Genomic DNA, 13067 nt, shown 5'->3' with positions numbered 1-13067 from the left:
ACCTCGGCATCGTGCGGCGCTCCGATAGCGCGTGGGCCTCGCCACTGCACATCGTGCCAAAGCCGGGGGGTGGATGGCGCCCGTGTGGCGACTACCGCCGTCTCAACGACGCTACCACCCCCGACAGGTACCCGATCCCGCATATTCAGGACTTTTCCGCCCGTTTGGCGGGACGGGTCATCTTTTCGAAAATTGACCTGATACGGGGCTACCACCAGGTACCTGTCTGGGCGGCCGACGTCCCGAAGACGGCCGTCATCACGCCGTTCGGCCTGTTCGAATTTTTGCGGATGCCGTTTGGCCTCAAGAATGCGGCCCAGGCGTTCCAGCGCTTGATGGACGGCGTGCTGCGCGACCTGCCGTTTCTTTTCGTCTATCTGGACGATATCCTCGTCGCCAGCACGTCCCGCGCCGAGCACCTCCTCCACCTCCGAACACTGTTCGGTCGCCTCAGCGAGCACGGCTTAATTGTCAACCCGGTCAAATGCCACTTCGGCGCGACGACCGTTGACTTTTTGGGCCACCGCATCACCAAGACCGGGGCCGTGCCGCTGCCGACCAAGGTCGAGGCCATCACCACGTTCCCGCGTCCCCGTTCCATCAAGGCCCTCCAAGAGTTCCTCGGCATGGTGAATTTTTATCACCGATTCGTGCCCCGCGCTGCTCAGCTCATGCGGCCCCTTTACGAGGCCCTCCGGGGCAAGCCGGCCAAGCATGACATTGTTTGGTCCACGGCCATGGACGCGGCCTTCGCCAGCGCCAAACGGGCCCTCGCCGACGCAACGCTGCTGGCTCACCCGGTGCTCAACGCGCCCATTGCCCTCACTACGGACGCCTCCAACTACGCGGTGGGCGCCGTCCATGAGCAATGGGTGGACGGGGTTTGGCAGCCACTCGCTTTTTTCAGCCAGCAACTCCGGCCGAACGAGTTAAACTACAGCACGTTCGACCGCGAGCTGCTCGGGCTATTCTTGGCCGTTCGCCATTTCCGACACCTCCTGGAGGGCCGCCCGTTCACGGCTTTCGTCGACCACAAGCCGTTGGTCTACGCAATGGCTAAGGTCACGGAGCCGTGGTCGGCCCGCCAGCAGCGCCACCTCTCCGCCGTGTCGGAGTTCACCACGGACATCCGGCACGTCGCCGGCAAAGACAACGCCGTGGCCGACTGTCTTTCTCGGGCCAGCGCGAACGCGGTCCACCTCGGCGTGGACTTCGCGCTCATGGCGGCCGACCAGACCACCGACGCCTCGGTGCAGGCACTCCGTGCGGCGGACACGGGTGTCCGCCTGGCCGACATTCCCTTCGCGGGCACCGTCCTGCTCTGCGACGTCTCCCAGGGCCAGCCTCGCCCCATCGTGCCCGTTTCCTGGCAGCGCCGCATCTTCGCCTCCATCCATGGCCTTTCTCACCCGGGCCGGAAAGCTTCTCAGAAGCTGGTGTCGGCGCGTTTCGTCTGGCACGGCCTTCGACGAAACATCCGCGACTGGGCCAACGCCTGCACGGCCTGCCAGCGGGTGAAGGTCCACCGCCACACCCAGGCCCCGCTGGCACCTTTCGCCGTGCCTGAACGGCGTTTCGACCACGTCCACGTGGACCTGGTGGGTCCCCTGCCCCCCTCGCGGGGGTTCACCCACCTGCTCACCATGGTGGACAGGACCACCAGGTGGCCGGAGGCCGTGCCCCTCGCCTCCACCACCACCGCCGATGTGGCGCAGGCGTTCATCGCCACCTGGGTCGCGCGCTTCGGCGCACCAGCGGACATCTCGTCCGACCGCGGCCCACAGTTCACGTCTGAGCTTTGGGGCGTGGTCGCCCATTCGTTGGGGGTCACGCTGCACCGCACCACGGCCTACCACCCCCAAGCCAATGGGTTGTGCGAGCGGTTTCACCGCTCCATGAAGGCCGCACTCATGGCCGGCCTTCAGGACGACGGTTGGGCCGACCGGTTGCCGTGGGTCCTTTTGGGCCTTCGCACGGCCCCCAAGGAAGACCTCCAGGCGTCCGCCGCCGAGCTCGTCTACGGCCAGCCGCTCCGCGTCCCGGGCGAATTCGTGCCCGACGCTACCAGTCCCTGGTCCGCCGCTCGCCAGCGCTCGGACCTCCAGGAGGCCGCCCCACGATTTGCCCCCATGCCGACGTCCCGCCACGGTGGCCCCCAGTCCTACGTCCCCCCGGCGCTTCGCACAGCGGAGTACGCCTTTGTGCGTCATGACGCGCACCGGGGGCCACTCCGGCCGCCGTACGATGGGCCCTTCCGGGTCCTGCGACGGGGCGACAAGTCTTTCATCGTCGACTTCGGCGGCCGGCCGGACCGGATTTCTGTGGACTGCCTCAAACCGGCGCACATGGACGTCGACCGACCACCACGGTTGGCCCTTCCTCCGCGGCGAGGCCGCCCCCCGTCCACAGTTCCCCCCGCTCGACCACCCACCACCACGTCGGACCCCTCCCCACGACCCTCCAGGGGTCGCTTCGGCCGGGTCATCCGGACCCCCCTTAAATTGACCCTGCCGGTGCAGGTCGATTCTGGAGGGGCGTGTGTAGCGGTTACCGCTGGATGCACACAATCGCCTTGCACCGGCCAGAACACGGCCAGACGCGCCTCTCCCGGGCATGCCCGGACTCACTGTTCCCGGGCACGCCCGAACCTCCCGGGCACGCCCGGTCTCGTCTTTCCCGGGCATGCCCGCTCTCGCCTTTCCAGGGCTCGCCCAGAGCGTCCGGGCATGCCCGCTATCGCCTTTTCAGGGCTCGCCCAGAGCGTCCGGGCATGCCCGCTATCGCCTTTCCAGGGCTCGCCCAGAGCGTCCGGGCATGCCCGCTATCGCCTTTCCAGGGCTCGCCCAGAGCGCCCGGGCACGCCCAGCCTCGACTTGCCAGGCCGCAGCCAAACACGCCCGGGCAGGTCCAGACTCGCCTTTCCAAGGCTCGCCCTTGACACCCGGGCATGCCCGGTATAGCTTTTGCCGGGCAAACTTCCCGACATAAATGTGTATATATATTGCTGCCCGATAAACGGGCTTGTCAGAATACCTGAGCTGTTTTGTTTCAATAAAGCAACTCAGACGAATTCCGTCTTTGGTCGCGTCAATTCTTTCGACTCGCGTTGGAGCGCAGTTCCTTCAGACCTCTATATCTCCGATACCGCTCCATGGAGAAAATTGAAACGTGGCTCATTGTGAAGAACTCCTCACGGGGAATAAGTGTTGTTAGCGATGACGTCATTGGTGCTTTAATTATTACGTCATAATTCGAGCTTAGTCCAATCAGTTTGAAGTTTCTTGAGCGTGATCTATGCATGAATTATATTGGAAAATGTAAATTTATGATGTAATCGGTCATGTGGTCTTGCAGCCATATTGGGTCAAAAATAAAACCGTTAAAAAAAAAAACAGAACAGTTGGCTCAAACCAAGTCGACTGCACGGGGGTAAGTATTCTATGAATAACATCGTTTCCTTAAGTGATAAATAGAACATCAACGAGAACATTGAATTGTCGATGCCATTTCGTACGTACGCCTGGAATTGTCCCATAATTTTTCTAACGATCCACAGGATGGGCTTGCCTTATAAAGAACCTGCCTTTGACAAGATGTGCTGCAGAATTATCGAGTTCAAGGTACCAAATTGAAGGTAATGAAGAAACTTCATGCATTGTATTAAATCCGTAGCTGTGTTGTTTGTTCCAAAGCTTAATGTGCAAGGACAGGGCTTACCTGACATCTATAAATGAAGCTAACTCCGAGGGCCTTTCACTCACTCACCGCAGGCTGGATGGTGGTCTTTCTGTCTTCTACCGACTCCTCTCCGGCCTAGCTCCCCCAGCTCTATCTGTGCTCTGTCCCCCAAATATTCCTACAGGTCGCACAAGATCTGCCAGAAACCCTCTTCTGGGGAAACTGCTAAAATCAAGACTCTCTATTCACCTTCACTCTTTCATTCCTCTTTACTCCCGCCTCTGGAACAAACTCCCTCACTCTCTTCAATCCCTCTCCTCCCTCCAGGTCTTTAAAACAGCTGTTCACCATCATCTCGTATCTTCCCCCATCCAAAACCTTGATCTTTTCTACCCCCGTTAACTCACCCCAGATCCACATTTTTTGAAATACCGACTTTTTTCTTTCCTGGAAGTTCTAGCAGAGTCCATGTGTTTTATACCTCTTACAGCCCCCCACCCCCGCCTTCCCATACCTCCTCCCCCCAATCCCTCTCCCTCCCACAGATCTCCCATTGTCCCTGTTCTCTGCTGTTGTACTTGTGTGCTTCCCTCTCTCTCCCCATATTGTCTCCCGCTCCCTTTTTGTATGTTTTGTGTGTCCGTTTTATCTTTTTTTTTGTGATTGATGTTAGCTCTTACACGAGCCTCGATGTTGTATACAAAAAAAAAAGAAAGAAAAAAGGCTCTCCAGGTGTGGGTGGTAATTGAAATGTCCAAATTCCAATCATTTTATCATCCAATTTGATCAAAATACGAGGGAGACTTTAAATTATATTGTAAATTTAACACCAATACAAACGTAAATCCTTTACAAAGAGGTATCACGAAGTGTTTTACATGAACACCTGTGGTAGAGTATCTACTGCCATACTGTTGTGTTTGAGAAGCCACAATTTAGTTTATATAGTGTGTGGATGTGTGAATGTGTGTGTGTGTGTGTGTGTGTGTGTGTGTGTGTGTGTGTGTGTGTGTGTGACCCACTCCCCCAGGTGTGTGTGTGTGTGTGTGTGACCCACTTCCCCGTGTGTTTGTGTGACACACAGTCACACAATCCCCCGTGTGTGTGTGTGTGACCCACTCCCCTGTGGGTGTTCCACTCCCTGGTGCAGTGTGCGTGATATGGGAGGGATGGGGGTGGGGAGGGAGAGGATTTGAGCTCTTGCAGTCACATTTTACATGAGATGTAATCACACATTTCAAATTGTATTTCCCATGTGCACGCACATGCATTCACATGTTATCAGAAGTAAATACATTGTGTAGATTACATCATTTGTGGATCTGATAAATTGCCAGTAACCATTTTGTGAAACTGAATGTGCAGCATCAAACTCAAGATGTCCAAATGTCACACACTCCATGCGCGTGGGATTCCCACGGGTAACCCCACTAGTATATTATATTGCCTGATTTGTAACCTTTACCTCGATGTAGCGACTTCCATTAAAACAAAATAAATTGCATTTGCTGAATCAAGGTGTGTATACAGTGCATTCAGAAAGTATTCAGACCCCTTCACTTTTTTCACATGTTATGTTGCAGCCTTATGCTGAAATCGTTAAAATTCATTTTTTCCCTCACCAATCTACACTCAATACCCCATAATGACAAAGAGAAAACAGGAGTTTAGAAAGTTTTGCAAATTTATTAAAAAGAAAAAACTGAAATATCACATTGATATAAGTATTCAGACCCTTTGCTATGACACTTGAAATTTAGCTCAGGTGCCTCCCATTTCTCTTCATCATCTTTGAGATGTTTCTACACCTTGATTGGAGTCCACCTGTGGTAAATTCAATTGATTGGACATTATATGGAAAGGCACACACCTGTCTATATAAGGTCTCACAGCTGACAATGCATATCAGAGCAAAAACCAGGCCATGAGGTCGAGGGAACTGCCTGCAGAGCTCAGAGACAGGATTGTGTCGAGGTACAGATTTGGGGAAGCCCACACAAAAAATTTCTGCTGCATTGAAGGTTCCCAAGAGCACAGTGGCCTCCATAATTCTTAAATGGAAGAAGTTTGGAACAACCAGGACTCTTCCTCGAGCTGGCCGCCCGGCCAAACTGAGCAATCACGGGAGAAGGGCCTTGGTAAGAGAGGTGACCAAGAACCCGATGGTCACTCTGGCTGAGCTCCAGAGATCCTGTGTGGAGATGGGAGAAACTTCCAGAAGGACAACCATCACTGCAACACTCCACCGATCTGGGCTTTATGGCAGAGTGGCCAGACGGAAGGCTCTCCTCAGTGAAAGACACATGAAAGCCGACAGTATCTTGTTTCTCACAGTCTGAAAGTCCTTTAGGTGCTTTTTTGCAAACTCCAAGCGGGCTTTCATGTGTCTTTCACTGAGGAGAGGCTTAAACGATTTAAGCATAAGGCTGCAACATAACAAAATGTGAAAAAAGTGAAGGGGTCTGAATACTTTCTGAATGCACTGTATATACATATGTGTGTATATATGTGTGAATATATACATATATATATATATATATGTATGTGTGTATATATGCATATGTGTGTGTATGTATGTCTGTGTGTTTATTATATATATTGCTGCGGATATGGGATTGGCATCCATCCATATCCGCTTGTAAATATTCCCCTATTTCCTCCATACTTCCCAACTATCCCCAATCCCCCATTCCCTAGTCCCATTTTCTGTAAACAACACTCTGTAGACCCGACCTCCCCCTATTTCCCCCCATTAAATGTCGCATCCAGGTCCACCGCATCTCACGTAGACAACTATAGGACATCTTGCTAGTTATTCTTAGTCTATGTCAGTTAAGGACTCGTTTCCATTAATTCTGACTCTTCGTTGCACCAGAATGTGATTGTATGGCACCGTTAGGAAGTTTAGGACCTCCCAATACCTCCCCGCAGCTCTTCCTCACGGTTCAGCAACAACAACAACAACAACGGCGGCGGCGCGGGGAGTGCGCGTCCTCACTCCGGCTTGGTTGGTAGGGGGGTGTTGGGAGGGCACCAGGCCTTTCCAACGAGCCGCCATCGCACATGTGCTCGACGGGGTTACCACGTAGGGGCTCGCTGTCAGCTCCTCGTCAAGGGCGGAGCCCGGTAACCCCCGCACCCAATAGAAGCGGCGGACCGGTCCCATCTGGGGCGGAGCCAACGAGCCGAGGGCGTGTGACTCCCCGCTGAGCATGCGCAGGAAGAGGGAGGTGACGTCAGATGCGCGCTGAGCTTGGAGAGAGAAGGACGCCACCTCCGAGCGCTGTGACACCTCCCCGCATCTCTGGACTGGACCGTGCTTTATCCTGTCCCCGAGCCAAGGTGCACCTTGTGCTATCAACCGACCTGTCCTTCCCTGCCATCAATCCCTGTGTAAGTCAGTCTTGTTCCGTTTGTCTGTGGTCTGTCGGGGATAGATAAGATTGTATCTAAGTGCCTATCTCTTCTGTGTCTTTTACCTCACTCTACCTTGTAATCTACCCCTTTTCTCCACCACTAATTATATCCTCCTCCGGAGGTCTTGAGAACTGTACCCCCTTGCGTCGTTTCATTTATCCCAGTCGTTGTGTCCTTTCCATCATTGATTTAGCGTAGCGCGATTTGGCCAACGTTCGAGTGGAATCGGGTGAGTTGGGGGTAATCGGGTAAACTGTGCGAACACGGCGGCCATTCCGCTCGGTCAAGCAACATCTTTAGCCGTGTCCGTAACAATATATATACAGTCACGTGAAAAAGTAAGTACACCCCATGTAAAGTTTTGACTTTTTCAACATATTTCAACATACAGCTATTTGATCTTCATTTCAACAATATTGATAGATAAGGTGATATAATATAACAAATATCATGAAACATTTACATTTTGTAGTCCATTGTATAATTTAAATAAGCATAAATGCAAATTTCGCATGTGGAAAAAGTAAGTACACCCTTGGCTCGAATAGGTGGTATTGCCCCCTTTGGCAGAAACAACCTCAAGTAGGCGTTTCTTATAACTGTCTACCAGTCTCTGACATCGACTGGGAGAAATTTTTGCCCACTCCTCCATGCAGAATTCTTTCAGCTGTACGATGTTTGAGGGGTTTCTTACATGCACAGCTCGTTTCAAATCCCCCCACAACATCTCGATGGGATTTAGATCCGGGCTTTGACTTGGCCATTCCAGAACCCTCCATTTCTTTCTTTTCAGCCATTCCTTGGTGGATTTACTGGTATGTTTAGGGTCATTGTCATGTTGCAAGGTCCACCTTCGGTTGAGCTTCAACTTTCCGACAGATGGCCTCACATTATCCTCAAGCACTCTCTGGTACAATGAAGAATTCATCGTCGATTCTATGATGGTGAGCTGCCCAGGCCCTGATGCAGCAAAGCTGCCCCAAACCATAATATTTCCACCACCATGCTTTACAGTTGGTATCAGGTTCTTGTGGTCAAATGCTGTCTTTGGTTTTCGCCAAACATGTCTTCTGGTACTGTGGCCAAATAGGTCTACGTTTGACTCATCTGTCCAGAGCTCATTGTTCCAGAAGTGCTGGTCTTTGCTGAGGTGTTCATTGGCAAACTTTAGTCTTGCTCTGATGTTCTTTCTGGACAGCAAAGGTTTCCTCCTGGCACATCTCCCATGTGGATCAAATTTGTGCAGCCTCTTTCTAATGGTAGACTCGTGCACTTTGACATCAACAGTGGCAAGCGCTACCTGTAGGTCCCGTGGTGACATTCTGGGGGTTCTTGGAGACTTCTTTCAGCATCTTGCGGTCTGCTCTCGGGCTGAACTTGCTGGGGCGGCCTGGCCTGAACAAGTTGGCAGTTGTTTGGAATCTTCTCCACTTGTAGATGATCTTCCGGACAGTCGAATTATTGATTTCAAATTGTTTGGAGATCTTTTTAAATCCCTTTCCAGACTCGTAGGCATCTATAACCTTCTTTCTGAAGGCCCCATAGAGCTCTTTTGATCTAGGCATGGTGACACCGCAGACTTAAACAACAAAGAGCAAAACAAACTAAATGTCTGAGGTTTAAATAAGACAGGTTCCTCCAAGATCCTCTCTCACGATGTTCTCATCATTTGCACCTTAGCTGGTGCACATGATTCTAATTTTAGGTATTTGAAGTAGTGATAAATGTGGGGGTGTACTTACTTTTTCCACATGCGAAATTTGCATATATGTTTATTTAAATTATACAATGGACTACAAAATGTAAATTTCATGTTATTTGTTATATTATATCACCTTTATCTATCAATATTGTTGAAATGAAGATCAAATAGCTGTATGTTGAAATATGTTGAAAAAGTCAAAACTTTACATGGGGTGTACTTACTTTTTCATGTGGCTGTATATATATATATATGTGTGTGTGTGTGTGTGTGTGTGTGTGTGTGTGTGTGTGTGTGTGTGTGTGTGTGTGTGTGTGTGTGTGTGTGTCTAATCAAAATCTCCATTTTGGGTATGTAATATGTAGATATCCTCAAAGCAAAAATACTTTTCTGCCTTCATGCAAACGAAGAAACAAGCCTCTGCCTGCCACAAAATAAGAAAACGATGTCGCACCATAATTCATTCATTTTCATTTCCTCTTCCAAATTTAAACCAGATGCCTTTTCCAGACTCCATCATTTAATTTGGACAAATTACAGGCATAGCCTCAGGTACTATGACGACTGCCTGAATCCACTCCAACTGATTTCCCTGTTCACTTCACAAAGGTTACAATAACTTTCATCGAAAACCGTGTAACAATGGGGTATTTTAGCCATGTTCTTGCGACCATGCCTCTCTGGCAAGATAAACCACAGCTGCATGAGATCGGTGGTCACTCAATAGAAAATGCCTGCTCAAAAGCACAAAGAGCAGTTAAATAAGGATATTAAGATCATCAACGCATAAGATGCTTCATCACTCATTGTATGGGAGTGAAACGTAAGTGAACTTGCACACATTTGACAACGAAGACAAATTTAGTGAATTTTCCAGGTTAAATGATGTATGGCCATCATGATTGTCCCTATCTCAGCCATGACGAATTGTGATGACTGAGGTTGTTGGCACAATTAGATGGTGTAGCCATTCTGATTCATTCAATCCTATTTTAGATTTATCCGATAATATTCTGAAGTTTATAATTCTTTAGAACTCGATCAACACGTGTCATTTTTAAGGACAATTCCCCCATCTGCAAATGGCACGTTCATTTTCGTCTCGAGACCTCAAGAGTGAACACCATCCATGCAAGTGCCGTTACTTACCTGATGGTATGACCGTTCAATAATGCCATCTCGGGTTGTTGTAAGTTATTGGAGAGACCTCTCCAATGCAGTTTAAAAGTCCAAATTATCTTACGATTCCACATCAAGGCGTCCTCTGCGTTTAAGCTGCTTATATTTAAATTTTGCTGCTCACATGCCAACATGAAGGGAGATAATTTTAAGATTATGGGCAGAAGGGGAAAGGTGTACTTATGTGTGTATTTGAAAGAACAGTTGCAGCAAATAATTTAGCCTGGTGTTGGCTTACCGGTTAGGGTGCCGGCTTGGGATCCTGGTATCCTGGGTTTGTATCCCGGTCGATCGCTGAATTAACACCAGGGGGGTTGACTCAGCCTGTCATCCTTCCGAGGTCGGCAAATTGAGTACCAGCTTGCTGGGATGAATGATACCGGTGTGTACCCCGGTATAGAATAGGTAATAATAATAATTCATTTATTTTGTATAGCGCTTTTCCAGAAGCCCAAAGGCGCTTTGACAGAGTGGAAAACATAATGCATAACAATACATGAAAACAACAATTGCAAAAAGACAAGAATCAAGAAAACAAACAGCAGCGATATACGGCATATATATAAGACAAGAATCAAAAAGACAAGACAAGAATCAATAGGGAAATATTTAAAGCAAAAGGAGGGAGAAGGAGAAGAGATAGTCAGGGGTTAAATGCTGTGGGTTGAATGTTGAATGCAGCGTTGAACAGGTGGGTCTTTAGTGATGTTTTGAATGTGGTGAGTGAGGAGGAGTCTCTGATGGTGTGAGGTAGTGAGTTCCAGAGGGTGGGAGCAGCGATGGAGAAGGCCCTGTCCCCCCAGGATCTGAATTTGGTCCGGATGGAGGGGGTCAGGAGGTTGGTACCAGCAGAGCGGAGGTTGCGGGTGGGAGTGTGTCTGGAGAGGAGGTCAGCCAGGTAGGATGGGGCCAGGTTATGGAGGGCTTTGTATGTCAAGAGGAGGATTTTGTACTGGATTCTCTGGGGGATGGGGAGCCAGTGAAGCTTGTAAAGGACGGGGGTGATGTGGTCACGGGTCCGGGAATGAGTGAGTAGACGGACAGCGGAGTTCTGAATGTATTGGAGTTTATTGGTGATTTTTGAGGGTGAACCATAGAGGAGGCTATTGCAGTAGTCCAGACGGGAGGTGATGAAGGCGTGGATGAGGGTTTCTGCAGCCGTGGAGGAGAGGGATGAGCGGAGACGGGCAATGTTTTTCAGGTGAAAGAAGGCTGACTTTGTGATCTGTTTAGTGTATTTGTCGAAGGAAAGGGTTTGGTCAAAGATGACGCCAAGATTCCGGATGTGAGGGGAGGTGGATACTGGGATACCGTCGATGTTGAGGGCAAAGTTATGGGTGGATTTTGTGAGCGTTTTTGGGCCAATGATGATTATTTCAGATTTATCACAGTTAAGCTTGAGGAAGTTGATTTGAAGCCAGGATTTTATTTCAGTGATGCAGTTTGTCAGGATAGAGTGGGTGTCGGTGGAGACGGACTTGGTGGAGATGAAAAGCTGGATGTCATCGGCGAAGCAGTGGAATTGGAGACCATGACGGCGGATTAAGTGACCGAGCGGGGACAGGTAAAGGATGAAGAGGAGGGGGCCAAGAACTGAACCTTGGGGGACACCTTGGGGGAGGGGAGCAGTGGGGGATTTGCAGTTATTGATGGAGATGAACTGGCATCTATCAGAGAGGTATGATTTAATCCAAGAGAGGGCAGTGCCGGTGACGTTAAAGGTGGATTCAAGTCGGGTGAGGAGGATAGTGTGATCGATGGTGTCAAAGGCAGCGCTGAGGTCGAGGAGGACGAGAATGTTGAGGTTGCCAGCGTCAGAGGAGAGGAGAAGGTCGTTGGTGATTTTGAGGAGAGCAGTTTCAGTACTGTGGTTGGAGCGGAATCCGGATTGGAATGTTTCATACAAGTTATTGGCAGAGAGATGATGTTTGAGTTGAGTGGCTACAGCGCGTTCCAAAACTTTTGACAGAAAGGGTAGGTTGGAGATGGGTCTGAAGTTGTTTAGGGTGTCAGGGTTTAGACCAGGTTTTTTTAGAATGGGGGTAACAGCAGCAATTTTGAGGGAAGGTGGGACGATGCCTGTAGACAAGGAGGAGTTTATTGTTGCAATGATAAGTGGAGAGAGAGCAGGGAGGGAGGCTTTGACAAAGCTGGAGGGGATGGGGTCAAGAGTGCAGGTGGCAGTTTTCATTCCTATGAGGAGTTCAGAGAGGTCAGTAGGAGAGATTGGGGAGAACCGAGACAGGGGATGGCAGGACAAGGGGGGGCAGGTGGTTGGAGGGGGAGCGGGTGCGGCGGTGGTCAAGCTGTTGTAGATGTTGTCAATTTTGCGTTGGAAGAAAGAGAGGAAGGAGATGCAGTTGTCTACTGTGAATGACTGGGTGGTGGTGTTCAGGGGGCGGAGGAGTTTGTTTATTGTCGAGAAGAGTGCTTTTGGGTTTCCGGAGCCAGAGTGGATAATTTGAGAGTAGTAGGCAGAGCGGGCGCGGGAGAGGGCATCTTTGTAGTGTTGTATGTGGTCCTTGTAGGCTTGGGAGTGAACTGTGAGACCCGTTTTATTGCGGAGTCTTTCAAGTTGGCGAGCACGAGTTTTCATCAGGTGGAGTTCAGGGATAAACCAGGGAGCAGAATGGGTGAAAGAAACTGTTTTGGTTTTTACAGGCGCAAGCTGGTCAAGGCAGGAGGAGAGAGTGTGGTTGTAGTAGTCAGTGAGGTCGGAAGGGGTGTGGAGGTCAATGAAGGGAGAAGTGGACATTTTTTCAGAGAGGGTGGATGAGAATGAGGTAGGTGAAAGAGCGTTTAGCTTACGGAAGTTGATTGTGCGATAATGCCTTGGTGTTGGGGCGGGGATGTTGATGGTCAGAGTGATGGCTAAGTGGTCAGAGAGGGTGAGGTCGGAGCCATAGAGATGGTGCAAATTTAATCCAGTGGAGCAGACAAGGTCCAAAATGTGACCACGGATATGGGTAGGAAAGTCGACATGTTGAGTGAGGTTAAAGCAGGTGAGTAAATCAGTGAAGTCAGTGGTTATTGTGGAGTCAGTGGAGTCCATGTGGATATTGAAATCACCAAGGAGGAGGATTGAGGGGGA

Source organism: Myxine glutinosa, chromosome 10 (assembly GCF_964187855.1).
Source record: "Myxine glutinosa chromosome 10, kmMyxGlut1.1, whole genome shotgun sequence".
Taxonomy (NCBI): Eukaryota; Metazoa; Chordata; class Myxini; order Myxiniformes; family Myxinidae; genus Myxine; species Myxine glutinosa.
The sequence above is the reverse complement of the archived record's forward strand: the minus strand, read 5'-3'. Positions refer to the sequence as shown.